Source organism: Thermobia domestica, chromosome 1 (assembly GCF_964235325.1).
Source record: "Thermobia domestica chromosome 1, izTheDome1.hap1.1, whole genome shotgun sequence".
Classification (NCBI taxonomy): domain Eukaryota; kingdom Metazoa; phylum Arthropoda; class Insecta; order Zygentoma; family Lepismatidae; genus Thermobia; species Thermobia domestica.
The window spans coordinates 147047342-147061099 of record NC_137454.1 but is presented as its reverse complement, the minus strand read 5'-3'; positions in this window follow the sequence as shown (position 1 = coordinate 147061099).

The following is a 13758-nucleotide window of genomic DNA, read 5'->3' as shown; positions in this document are numbered from 1 at the left end:
AAACTTGATAATGCATCACTTAAAATAGGAGCTAAAATGCCGGTAGGAATCCACCCTGTTGCACTAATAAATGCTTCTTTTCGATGGAGTTTCCTTTGTTCACAAGATATCGAAGCGTCCTCTTGTATCGCTTTAATCTTCCTTTGTGTCTTTGTAAGAGGTACATTCCCTTTTAATATAACAACATTCGCAAATACTACGAATCACTGAAGTGTCTGCATTTGCCACTATAGCTTTACGTAATTTAGGATTTGCTTTGCTCAGCATACGAAGATCTCCGTGTTTACTCTTGGAGACAAATTGACAGAATGAACACAGTATAAAACTAGCATTATAAACACATCTTCTATTTCGTTGGGACATAAACGTAATGATAGATATCAGGAAAGATATTTGTTTGAAAACGAAGTTCATCCGGCCTGTCCTGTTTTAAAGCAATAAATAAATCCATATGGTAACTGTTGTTGAAATATTCTTGAAGAAATTTTGGATTCTCAGGAGTTAGCTGATAACTCATATGTTTGTCATTTATCTCTTGGATTTTTAAATAATACGAGATAAGAATAATTCAAGCTCATATCTGCTTCCTTTTCCCTGATAAAATATGTTTTGTGTAATAAATACTTCACTAAGATTTCTATGATGAGAAACCTTTGTAAAGAAATCAACTATATTGCGGTTCACTTCACACATATGATCACCAATAATAATGAAGTTGAATTTCAGGTAAAAGGTCTTTGTTCGAGGTAATCCTTCAATAAATTGTACTTTCGTCGAAATTTCTCTATGCATTTTGCCACTCTGCATAGTACCAACAAATATGACGAAACGATGTATTAATAACAAGTGATAAATTAGGAATCATATTACAGAGGAAGTTTTTTCACATCCACTTGGTCCGGCAACAATACATAAAAAGGGATTTTTCCACGTTGTATTCATGTTAAGAAGTATGAAACCTCTCTTCATCCGCATACTTATAAAGGGACGTATTGCATTTCTCTTTTGTTGGAAGGAGTGTATCCATATGGAAGTCTCATATGAATTTGGAATTCTACGTCGTTTTATATAATTCACTTTATAGACTTTTGTTTTGGGCATGGTGACGATAGTATGATCTTTCCTGCGGAATTTTTTTCTCATTTGTAATTTTTACTTCGGTAGGTCGAGATTCTTCTGCCTCTTCTTCATTATCTATCATTTTCTTCATTACATCAAAATTTAGGTGTTTAGAAGATCCATAATTTTGAAAAGCCCCTTATTTTGCATACTTGAAGGTCCTTCGTACTGGGATCAAATATACGTAACGCATAATTCTTGGGTCAGCTGATACATATTCTGAGATATATATATATGCTTCTTTGCCATATTCAAGTAATTCATTTGTTAAATCACTTAAAAAGTAACCAGTTGGAATTGTACTTTCACCACGTTTTTGAGTATAAATCACTGAATCAGTATCAAAATACAATAATCTTTCTTGTAGTTGTTCTAAATACTTGTACAATCCGCGGCAAAAAACCTGCAACATGAGCATATAAGTTTATTGTGAAATGATGAAGTCTTTTGCTCCAAAATAAGTGTGCACGGAAGGAGGCCGAGGTTTATCCTGGCGTGATTCGTTACATTTAGACGTTATGTTCATTCCCTGTGCTGTTAGGCGTAGTTTCACAATAAACTTACATCCCCATGTTGCAGGTTTTTTGCCGCGGATTGTACAATTCCAATCTTGCTTGTGCTGTTATGTATGCGGCTATGGCAACGTTTACTGTTGCTGGTGAAACAGGAACTTCGTCTGTGTATTGCTAATATACATACAGCATGTCATCATTAGACTTCGGATTTTTGCATATTTGCATGTTTTATTCCTGATGTGATATTGATATGCTCTTTAAAGAGAAATTCGTTTCAGGTGTTTTGGGTAAAATAGCGGAGTTTTATAGTGCATATATTTGCATATTTCAGAGGTTAGTGCATGTTTACGTCGTTTTTGCATATAAATGCATATTTAAAGGAACGAACAAATTGATAACTTCTAACGTCCAACAACTTTCCTCATAAATGAAATTTCAAGCTTTTAATATAAATAGACTCAAGAGGCCTTATGCAGAGTCGGTTTGACGTATGATCGGCGTCATACTAAAGGCCTTACTACTGCTGGGAACATATGTTAGTATGGCATTAATCACGCGTCAGAACAACTCTGCAATAAGGCACAAGATCTTTAAATAGTTCATTGTTGTCGGTTTAGAATATCTTCCATGGTCATGTGAAAGGAGAATAAGAAAACAGTGAGTGATTCTCCTCCCGGCAATGATGCATGATTGTCACCATTTTGCAAGAATATATAAATAAATGTATTAAATCACCTACAACAAAATTTCCACGTCATCCACCTCGGAAGTTAAAGTTGCTATTGTTGTGTGTGTGTGGATTTAAAATTGTATGGTCCTGTGGCAGTATAAGAATATCAAAAGAATAATCTTGGTCTATTTACTTATAGTGCGACATCTTCAAATTTGTATTTTAACTTGATCAAAATTTTGTTCATTTTTGTCCACCCAAGAAATTTGTACCATTCAAATAAACGAGGGAGGGCCATTTCAAAATTTGTCCACATCGATCACCTGTAGTGTCATCTTCAAACTTAAAATTTGACTAGCTCAGAATTTTGTCCACCTAGGAAAAAAATTTCAACCTTCAAATAAACGAAAGAGGTCCATTTAAAAATTTCGGCCCCTTCTATTGAAATGGCCCTGCTTTATTAATTTGAATGGTTTAAATTTTTTGATGGTACAAAAATATACGGAAATTGGACAAAATTCTGAGTTAATTAAAATTCGAATTTGAAAATGTCGCTCTACAGTTAATCGAAGTGGTCGAAATTTGGAAATGGCCCTCCCTCGTTGATTTGTTTGGTACAAATTTTATTCTTGGGTGGACAAAAATGGCCAAAATTCTGAGCTAATGAAAATTCAAATTTTAAGATGTCGCAGTACAGGTGATCGAAATGGCCGAACTTATGAAATGGCCCTGATTTGTTAATTTGAATGGTACAACTTTTTTTTCTTGAATGGACAAAATTGGACAAAAATGGTCAAAGATGTTGCACTAGGAACTAAATGGGCCAGAAAAATCTTCTGAAACAATGGATTGAAGCTGGGAGATGTTAACAATTCAAGTAAAAAATATATTTTGCAAAGTGTATATTAAACAAGTAATAGTTTCTAAGTGAGTAAGCCTGTTTTCAGAAGAGGAATTTTCTATTTTGTTCGACAGCAAAAGTTCAAACTTCAGCAGCGCTATATTTTTTGGCCTTCTTATATTTTCACAGTAATTTCAAGTCTGGTAAGGAATCGATACAACTATGAAACAACCCAGATTTGGCTTTTTTTTTTCATACTCGACAGAGTTTATTCTAAAGAAACCGTTGAAAAAAGTATTTCGGGAAGAGATTAACAACCCTTTTGAAAATAAGCTCTATAATTAATTAAAATATTTCCGTTACAAAGTCTAAAACTTGTCACAGCAATTACTTTCTAAGATAAGGAGATAAGTTTCCAAGTTTTCCTTTAAGCAGTTTGTGACAGTACTATAAGCTGGTGTTGCTTTGATACGCACCTCGAACTCTCGAAACATAACTTTCCTACTAAGTCTTCTGTTATGTTTTCGATAACTTTACCTTCTTCCCGTTCATGCTCCATGTCCCGCTCATATCATTTTTTTTTCATTTAAAGTACCAATGTAATACATTGTAAATTACTGCTGTTTGAAACTTACAATGTTACGCTAGAAGAAAATATTCTAGGATTTACACATAATCGGGTATAAAAAGTAATTTCAAGTGGATTTATTTTCTTTTAAACAAGAACATAAGATTTTTGAATACAGGTTTTTAATACAGCAAAAACTGCCTTCAACAGGCCCCTTATTAAACAGAAATATTTCACGAGCCCATGAATTTAAAGGTTAAAAAAATGTGTTAAATTCTCTTGATTAGGCGGAACCTGTTAACAACGGATATTGAAATATACTTTGTAAAGGAAATTTTCAAGTTCCGGAATGTAGTGTTTAAAAAGATCTTAGATATTCAGTGAGAGGTTAGGTATAAGAACTACGTTGTCTGTAGAGATATTCGTTTACTTGTCACCCTATTTAACCTTTAGTCCACCGCAATATAAGGCCCTAGATGCCTTTCGAGTTTTTGAACGAAGTGCAATTTACATAGTTATTTCCAAATACCAATAACGCGTTCTCTAGCTGGTCTAGAGATATGGATCCAAGAGCATAATATACACAATAGATCAAAAAGGGAGCCAAAAGTAGAGGAAGGAGCACTGAAAAGAGCATAGCATCTACTTTTTGTTTTCGCCTTTGAAACCGTATGTATGCTTTTTTTTTTTTTTGTTCACTAAATTTTGTGTTAATTCGTAGCATAAATAAATACTGTAATTGAATACGGTAGGACTATGTACATTTTATTTATCTCACTATGTCCATTATATGTATGTACCTTATTAATTTTATTTAAGCATAGATCTATGTTCGTTAACTTTAAAACCTTTAACGGAAATTTTTGAGAGTCCTGTTCAATTTCGTTAGTCAGGTTTTACTATATGCTTATGCCAGAAACGTTTATTAAATACACACACACTATATATATATATATATATATATATATATATATATATATATATATATATATATATATATACTATAAGTAGATGTATTTTAGTTTCACATACTGACTGAGTGCGCTTTGAACCCGAAGATACCAAATCTCAAATGTATTCAAGAAACCTTGGACGCTTGCAAAGCTGAAAACATTAAAACCCACCCTGCGTTTATCAATACTCATTTCTAGTTCAATTTCAAAGATCATAACGAGATTACAAGAGCGATGATTAGGACTTTGTACTGCACTTGAACTGTTTGATTCAATAACGAAACCGATGCCACCAAGACCAATCGAACAAGCGTTTCTTTGAAACGCACAATCAATAGACGCAAAAAATCCTGGCATAAAATTCTTGTCTAATGTACATAAAGTGTTCCTGGAAACAACGACGCATGAATTTCAGATTTATCGGCAAGTAACATTACTTCTTTGAAATACTGTCCCTTAACGACCCGTGACACGGAAGGAACATTTACGATATACAGTAATGTTTTGACTGATAAATGCAGGTTTTTGCCAGAAAACACCGAAAACCACATAGTTATGTATTGTAGCATGAATGCATCTAGTATACACCAAGTATGTAGTTCAAGTAATACAACTGTTTTCTCTAAAAATAATAAAATTCCTTAGTTAACTTTAGCTTTTGATTGGTGCATATTTACCCTTTTTAGTGCATATTTGCATATTTTCGTGATTTTTAGCGCATATTTTGCCGTGTTTTAGTGCATATCGATCCGAAGTCATCATTTACTGGAAATATTTGTCTATATCATGGGATGTTAGTTTATCAATTAATTCCTTGGGGTCATTAATGATGCTTACATGATCCATGTTCTCACGTTGACCAAATTTTCCCCGAAACGAATTTAACATTAATTTAGCTAATCTCCTAAGTGCTGGATTATGTTTAATTTTCTTTGCATCTAGACGTATTACTTCCTTTTCATAAAATTGCTGTATATACTTCTCCTTTAGCTCATCTGTTTCACACCATGATGGCAAGCCACTAGCTTCCGTTTTTGCTTTCAGGAAGGTACTTATGTATTCTGCAAATAAGCCGCCACTTTTTGTTTCTTGATCATATTGAAGAACATCATAGGCCCAAATTTCATGAATATCCATTGTTTCGTATTCTTTTTCTAATGTTTTTCTTACTTAACCTGCTACCCATCTACCATGTAAAATTCGGTCTTCATCACTGTGATTACAAGGTGCCTGATTTAACATGTACGACAAAGTGGAAACATTAATCTATCATTTGATTTATAAGGGAGCACTGGATGGAGGAAGAATGCTTAGCTAATCCTTCCACTTCAATGCTCGGAAAATTTGAATCTCCAGGCAAATAAATAGTGGGGTGACAAATTGGAAATTTCTTAGGTTTAGAGACGTAAGGGTACAAGCTAATAACATCTTTGTAGCATATTGTTTCCTTTTCAGACTTGTGCTTTATGATACAAAGGTATGGCATTCACACGTCCTCCATGAAAAGCGTCACGAGGATTCAATGGAGTTTTCTTTGTGTAGGGATGACATACTCCGTAACATACTTCTTCAGTTTTTCATTTCCTGCCAATTGTTTTTTAAATTCACAGCCCCATATTTCGTGCACTTCACAGTCAAAATCTTTTAAGTTTTGAATCTTCTTTGTTGCTTCATATCAAAATTCCATGGTATCGAGTATTGTCATATATGGGTTTATCTGTCGTTAGAGTAACAAAAAATACAATCATGTGTAAAACATCCTTCATACTCCCTCACGTGTATTCTTCCTGTATTGGGGTCTGTCCATTCACCATCTACTTTCATTGATGCAATTCGTTTTTCCTTACTATGTGCAGCATTGGTAACTTGAATGTTTCTTGTTTTTCTTCTCAAGCTATCCATGGTACTGCTTCATTTGATTGTACACCTCTCCATCGATATCCGTTCTTTGGTATGATACCAATAGTATTTTCCTTTAAGAAATTTCGATACACCAAGTTACATGTACTAGCGATTGTAATACATTCAAGTAATGGATTTACATTCGTTTCTGACTCAATGTACTCATAAAGGAAATATATGCTTGACGTAAAACTTCAACGTCCTGTACACAATACTTGATGGGTTCTTTCATTTTAAAGGTGTCATTACGATGTTCAGTATACCATTGCAATAACTTGAGTCTCGTCTACTTTCATGGTATCTGCTCCATAATACCTAATGTCTGGAATTGTACCTTCATACGTTTGGTTCTCATGTCGATTGAAATTGTGGGAAATACCCTATACAGGATTGAAGACCAAATGCACCACTTAAATTAGTTAAATGCATAGGAAGAAATCTGAATGAAGGTTACGTTCCCTACTTTAAGATAGAATTTTCGCACCATTCATGATCACTTCTGGAGTGCAATTCATCTTCTCAACCATGGTCTTAATGATAAAATGTGCATCATAGCCTTTCGAGTTGTGTGCAGTGCATTTTGTGTTATTGTTTGGACGTCGTTTTTGTACGTGTTACAAATTCTTCTATACGTTTTCTCCATCAAATATATTTTCTCGTTTTCCACAAACAGTACAATCATTTTTCATGTTTTCATAACAACGGTAACATTCATGCTGACTAACCAAGACATTAGGTATGTTCTTATAAATTTGCGTCATCCTCTTCTATTTTCGTATCTTATATACATTCAATATACCATACAATTATAGCTTTCTTCTCCATGATAATCTTTTGATCAGCTTTTTTGATCTTTCATTCACTTTCATGTAATATCCGTGATTAGGTGGTACTATAGTATAGCAAATATTGCAATACGTTTCTCCACATACGTGGGATCCTTCTTTCATTACATAAATTTTCAAACACGGCACATTTCACAATTGAACAAAGGTTTTCCATTTTGATAAGGAGCTGACTTGTGGTATTCATAGCATGACTGACCATAAAATTCTCGATTAAATCATTGCATGTAATACGACCTTCTGTAGTCACATGGTGGCTTCTGATGACAACGGTAACATACAGATATACATTGTTTCAAATGTGCATGCTTTGTTGTATATTTCTTATGACAGCTTTCGCAATAATAACCGCAGCTAAAACATGCTGTTAAGCTTTCAATTACGTTGTAATGATTATCTATGAAAAGAAAATTTAAAGATGTTCTTTCGTTATCACTTGGTGGTGCTTCAAACATGACATCACTTCCTGAAAAGCCCCTATACACTGTAATTTTATAATCCTTTAAGTGTTCTTGAAATTTACGAATTTCAGAAATTCTACCCCATGAGAGATCTACATCGGCAGCTTCACACAGGTCTTCTGCTTGTTTTTGTATTATATAATTACTTTGTTTTTGTGTTATATTCAGTTTGATTTCTACCTTTGTGTTTTTTAATCATGTGGGAACGAGAATTGCATGTGCTAAACATCTTGTACCTTTGTTCTTCATTGTAACAATACCACGTTTTGCCTTTACATATTCCTCGGTATTCATAACGTTTCAAATGACCTTGTCCTCTTGGCATACGTACATGATGAAAGTTCACGATGCAGTCTTCATTTATAAGAAAAGCCTAATTACTTTGCAGTACTTTCTCATAACTTGCCAAAACACTTGTGCTGAGAGATTTCTTGGTTCTCTGAATGATAACCAAAAAGGGCGATGTCCTCCATTTCTGATTGTTATTCCTACGTAATCATGTTAGTCCACATTACGTAACAAATAATCTATTAGAGCCCGTAAACTTGTTTCAATTGCCATAAAAGGAATTTCATCTGTACGCACGGCGGCTAAACGGATTCTTAGCATTGTACCCTCCATATTGTATCTTCTGTAATGTCTTCTACGTTCTTCTGTTATATGAAATCTATTGTTATCATGATTACGATTATTTACAAATCCCACTTGTATATTTGTTTCATTCTGCTTGAAATTCAAATAGCAGTTCATCCTTTCTCTTCTCTATTTCATCTAAATCAACTATTTCTTCATGTTCAATATTAGCCTCTGCTAATATTTCCATAAAATTTCTTCTTCCTCTTTTCCAGAATTGGGAAACAAATTGTTAAGCCAATTTTGTAGCTCATTTTCGTAAAACTCTTCTGTATTCTTCTCTTCCTCTATTATCTGTGAAAACGTAAGGTTTAGCAATTCTTCATTTGTCCTCTCTTCGACTTCTGCTCCTTCTTGTAACTAATTTTAATTTTTTTCAATACAGACGGATGCTTTGTTTTCCTCCTCTTGTGTTATTCTATTACCTCCATTTTCTAATAGTTCTTTTTCTTTATCTTCTACATCTTCGTTTATCATATCATTTTCTTCTATTTGAATTTCATTAACTGTATCTCTTTCTTGTTCTTGAGCAATGTTCATCTCCTCTTCTGCTATTTGAATTTCATTAACTCTTTCTTCAACAATTACATCTGATGGTGATCTTACTCCTTCCTTGTGTGTTCCTTTCTTCTTGCTTTCATCTTTTTCTTCTTCCTTCCTCTCATGATGATCATCTTCTATCCCGATTACATCATCTATTTCCCTTACAAGAAGTTGCGTCTCTTTATTTCGTAGTACTCTACTTCTATGTCGTTAATAACGTCTGTAATCTATTTTAATAGTTCTTGCGTACTCTTGTTTTCCATTTTATTCCCCCTATATGTATTTAAGTAATCCAAAAAGGTTATTTTCCTATATATAACTATTTACGCAGGATATATAAGTATGTAAAAGTGTGTATATATATATATATATATATATAGTGTCAAGGTCAGAGGTCACGGTCAGATCAAGGTCACAGGCAATCTTGAGAACCCATTTGAATACACTGAAAACAACGCAATGTCCGTACCTCATCATGTCAAATGGGTTCTCAAGGTGACCTTGATCTGACAGTGACCTCTGACCATGACACTTGATTGAAGCATATTTGGTAGGCTTGCGACATAGAATCATACCATACAGCTTTTTCTTTGTTATCACTTCGATTTACGTTTTCTCAGGCTCTTTTATAATTTACCATTGCAATCCCATAAGGAAAAATTCGATATTTGACCTTTGACCCTATATCTCTTCAATCTTTAGAACAAGTGGCATGCTTCTATGGTGAAACAAAACTTATGTCCTTCATCTAAAGTTACACCAAATTGCACGGCTTTACGTCATACCAATTTTGCACAGTGAACAAATGAAATTGACACACGAATTAATCAACCCTCTCTCTCTCTCTCTCTCTCTCTCTCTCTCTCTATATATATATATATATATATATATATATATATATATATATATATATATATATATATATATAAGGAATAATGTTGATAAGGATAAGGAAAGGAGTATACATTTCTTTGCATTAAACCTAAAATAAAGAAACTCATCTCGTTACTAAAACACATTCCCAATAGTTATAAAACAGTATACATATATATTTCATATCGTTATAAGAAAAGGTAAAACAGAACATTATGATGTCAAGGAAACAAAAAGCATACCTTTTCCGTATCACACGATTTTTTTACTTCTGCGATAAAATAAACATATGAGAGAAACAAGTGTATGTTCAGTTTGCTTCAAGTGTGTTTCTGATGAATAAACTCTGTGTGTGTGGTGTTTTATACTTATTCTTCCGTTTCGCAATTTTCGTTTTGACCTGATTCCCTGTGGTGATGTTATATGATCCCTAGATTGATTAATATAGCTATATTATTATTCTAGGGAAGCAATGGCTCATGATAGAATGTTAACCTTTCGTGGGTAGGGGTGTCTCAATGATTGCGAAAACTATCAACTCAGTATGATGTTCTTATTCCGTAGAAAATATGAAAACTCGATTTAGGGGCCGTTCAAAAATTTTGCGACCCCTGATCCAAGATCCAATAATTATATTTCAATCAAAATTTTTCTTGTATGCCTTATATCTGGAGAACTACATATAGTGTAGCCAGATCCAAACTATCACTTAACTCTATAGTAGGAATGTCGAAAGAAGTTAAAAAGAAATGTCTTATTTTGTGGGTCTTTCCGAAAACTGGATTTGACACTAATACCGATCATTTTCAATTATTTTTACATGCCTTGATACTTCACAATCCTCGGGGGACCCACCACTCCAACCTTCATACATGATGCACTAATGGTTTGGAGTTTCATCACTGAACACAGCGCCTCCGAAAACTATGGATTTGACACTAATATCGAGCAGCATTTTGAATTATTTTTACGTCTCGATATCACCCCTGGGGACCCCCACTCCAACCCCCTTAGATGTGCTAACGAGTTTGAAGTTTCATCACTGAACACAGCGCCCCGAAAATTATGGATTTAACACACATCGATCATTTTGAATTATTTTTACGTCTCAATAGCCCACCCCTATTAGGGGTGTTCCTCCCTCATGAAGTGGGGGATAACTGGAAGTACGTGAATTCGAATTTATCCACAAAAAATGCTTCGTCTAAGACCATGATTAAATTTTGATTCTTTTTCAATTCATTCGGCTGGTCCCGACCACATACAACAGACAGACTGATAGACACTTATTTTAAAGCTATCTTATATTATCAATGGCTAAAACAATATCTTCATTCATATTATTTTCTAAAATACAGACAGTGTTCAGCATCTGTTTCACACGATTCTCTGGACGGTTTATCGCACGACGGCTGGGAACAAAATTGAAATACGAAACATCAATACACATACTCTGTAACCTTATCTTTTGTTCTTCAAAAGTACACAACACGTGTATGTCACTGAATTCAAAGTACAACGAAGAGAAGGAACTAACCTTGGTGACCTATGCGCCTTTTTTAACGTTAGAATTCATTGTCATTACCAAGAACGTGTCTTTCGAACTCTGTAGTTAAACGAAGATATAACATGCAGTTTAATGTTTCAGGCATATTCATAGGACGTAACATTTAGTAAAACATTATTTATTTATTTACTATTAATATTTCAAGGTTTTCTACTTACCTATTTTAATAAAAGCAGCAAATGAATTCGGATATTGACTTCACTGGAAGACGAGGCACTGCACACACATGTACTTTACAACTATTCTTTGAAGCTATCGTCATACACATACACATGAATACCTTCGACAAAACGTCCTAACAAGAACCTGGGGCTTTATTATGAGATTTACGCATATAGTATTTTTCCCATGTCATTCAGACTAAACAAATTGGCTATAAAACATTAGTCAAAGCATTATTCAATTTCAAACACGTCTTCAAATATTCAGGGACACGTTAATCACAATCCATTTCTCATGTGACCTGAAGGGCATACTAACTTATATTTCGTTATCATAATTTGATACTTGGCCTATCTACAAAACTGACTTTGAATGCTAGTCATAGCATCGTCTTCTATGGGAATGTTTCGAAAAAATATCTCATCACGGCTTCAATACAGGCATCATATAGTTTTCGTTGATGTGATTCTTCATATAACTTTTCACATGCAACACAAGCCCCCTGGCGGACTTTAGTATACAAATTTTCACCCTTTGTCAAAACATTATGAAATGCTATGAGAAGCTTTTATAGTTTTCTTTGATGTAGTTCTTCATATAACACTTTTCGCGTGCAACACAAGCCCCTGGGGGACTTGAGTATTTAAATTTTCATCTTACGTTGTCAAAACATGAAATGCTATGAGAAGCTTCCGTTCTTAGATCGTACTCAATGGAATCCAAATAACAAACTATTCACTCAAGACCTGGGAAAGTCGTTTCCTCTTGTTTATACAGGTATCTCCGGGGGAATAGGACCAAGGCCAAATTTCAACGCTGATGCTAATATTGCAACAACTTTCACGTGGGACCTAAGACCACAGTCATAATGTTATTCCCACCTAGTAACTAACCACTCAGCATCCAGTCTATGAGAGCACCTGCATATACGATTTCTCATCACGTTTTCAAAAAAAAAAAAAAAAATCATGAAATACGATGTTCACCTTAGCAACTAAGACCAATTCGATGCAAGGACAACTTTCATAGTCTGCTCCCATGGACACTTAGGGAAGAGGAGGGGCGGAGCTCCAAAATAATTACCCAATACACGTCGAGAGGAAGAAGAGGAAATCAAAATGTTTCATTTTGTTTCTATAGCTGGTAGCTGTCCAAGAGCATGAGCATACGTATACCAGCTTAGCAACTAACCACTCAGTGCCCAGGGAACGTTCCCAGGGCGGTTTCCCACGGGTCCTAACACTTAACAACACTGCCCCAATACATGTCTGACTACATACGCCTTAGTAACAACCACCTAGTACCAGTCGGTCAAGGTCAAATTTCCCAAAGTAAATTATTCCTACTAGTGTACATTGTGTTTTCCTATAATCACATTGGGTGGCGTACGCAGAATTTTATCAAAAGAGTTCAAGCACTCTCATATCTTTGCAGCACTAGTGTGATTTTTCCATATATATATATATATATATATATATATATATATATATATATATATATATATATATATATATAAAATTTTCCGTAAGGTCTTACTCGAAGGGGTTTAAACCCCAAACTCCTTTCGTATACGCTACTGCTCACATCGGAATTTAAAGAATGCTTTCGAAATGAAAGATCACTGGAGACTGCACAACAAGGGATTGATTTAGCGAAAGCTCGGGTGAAAAGCTGGTTTCGCTATCATTACCGAAGTGACTTTTCTCTTGTAGAATTCTGGAACCCCCATTGGTACCAACAAAACCAAAGTAAAACAAAAATACATAGATACTGTATTTCACTAATATTTTGTTTGCTTTTACTAACAGCCCAGACAACTAACGATTATTCAAAATTGGGGAGAAATACTTGCTGTGCAACGAATGTATTAATGTAAACCGAAATTTGAAACCTTTCCGTGATCAATATACACACAATATGTTCTTATTCACTCAAGAATTTTTCTGTTTTTATAGTATCTTTATGTGTAACGATCTTGGATTAGGGTGTGTCCAGACTACAGAATGTTCATGAACATTTTTGTCCACTCACGCAAGAGATGAATAACAAGTAGCACATATGATATCTCAGTAAAGCGTTAACAGTGGGTCAATACGAAATATTTAA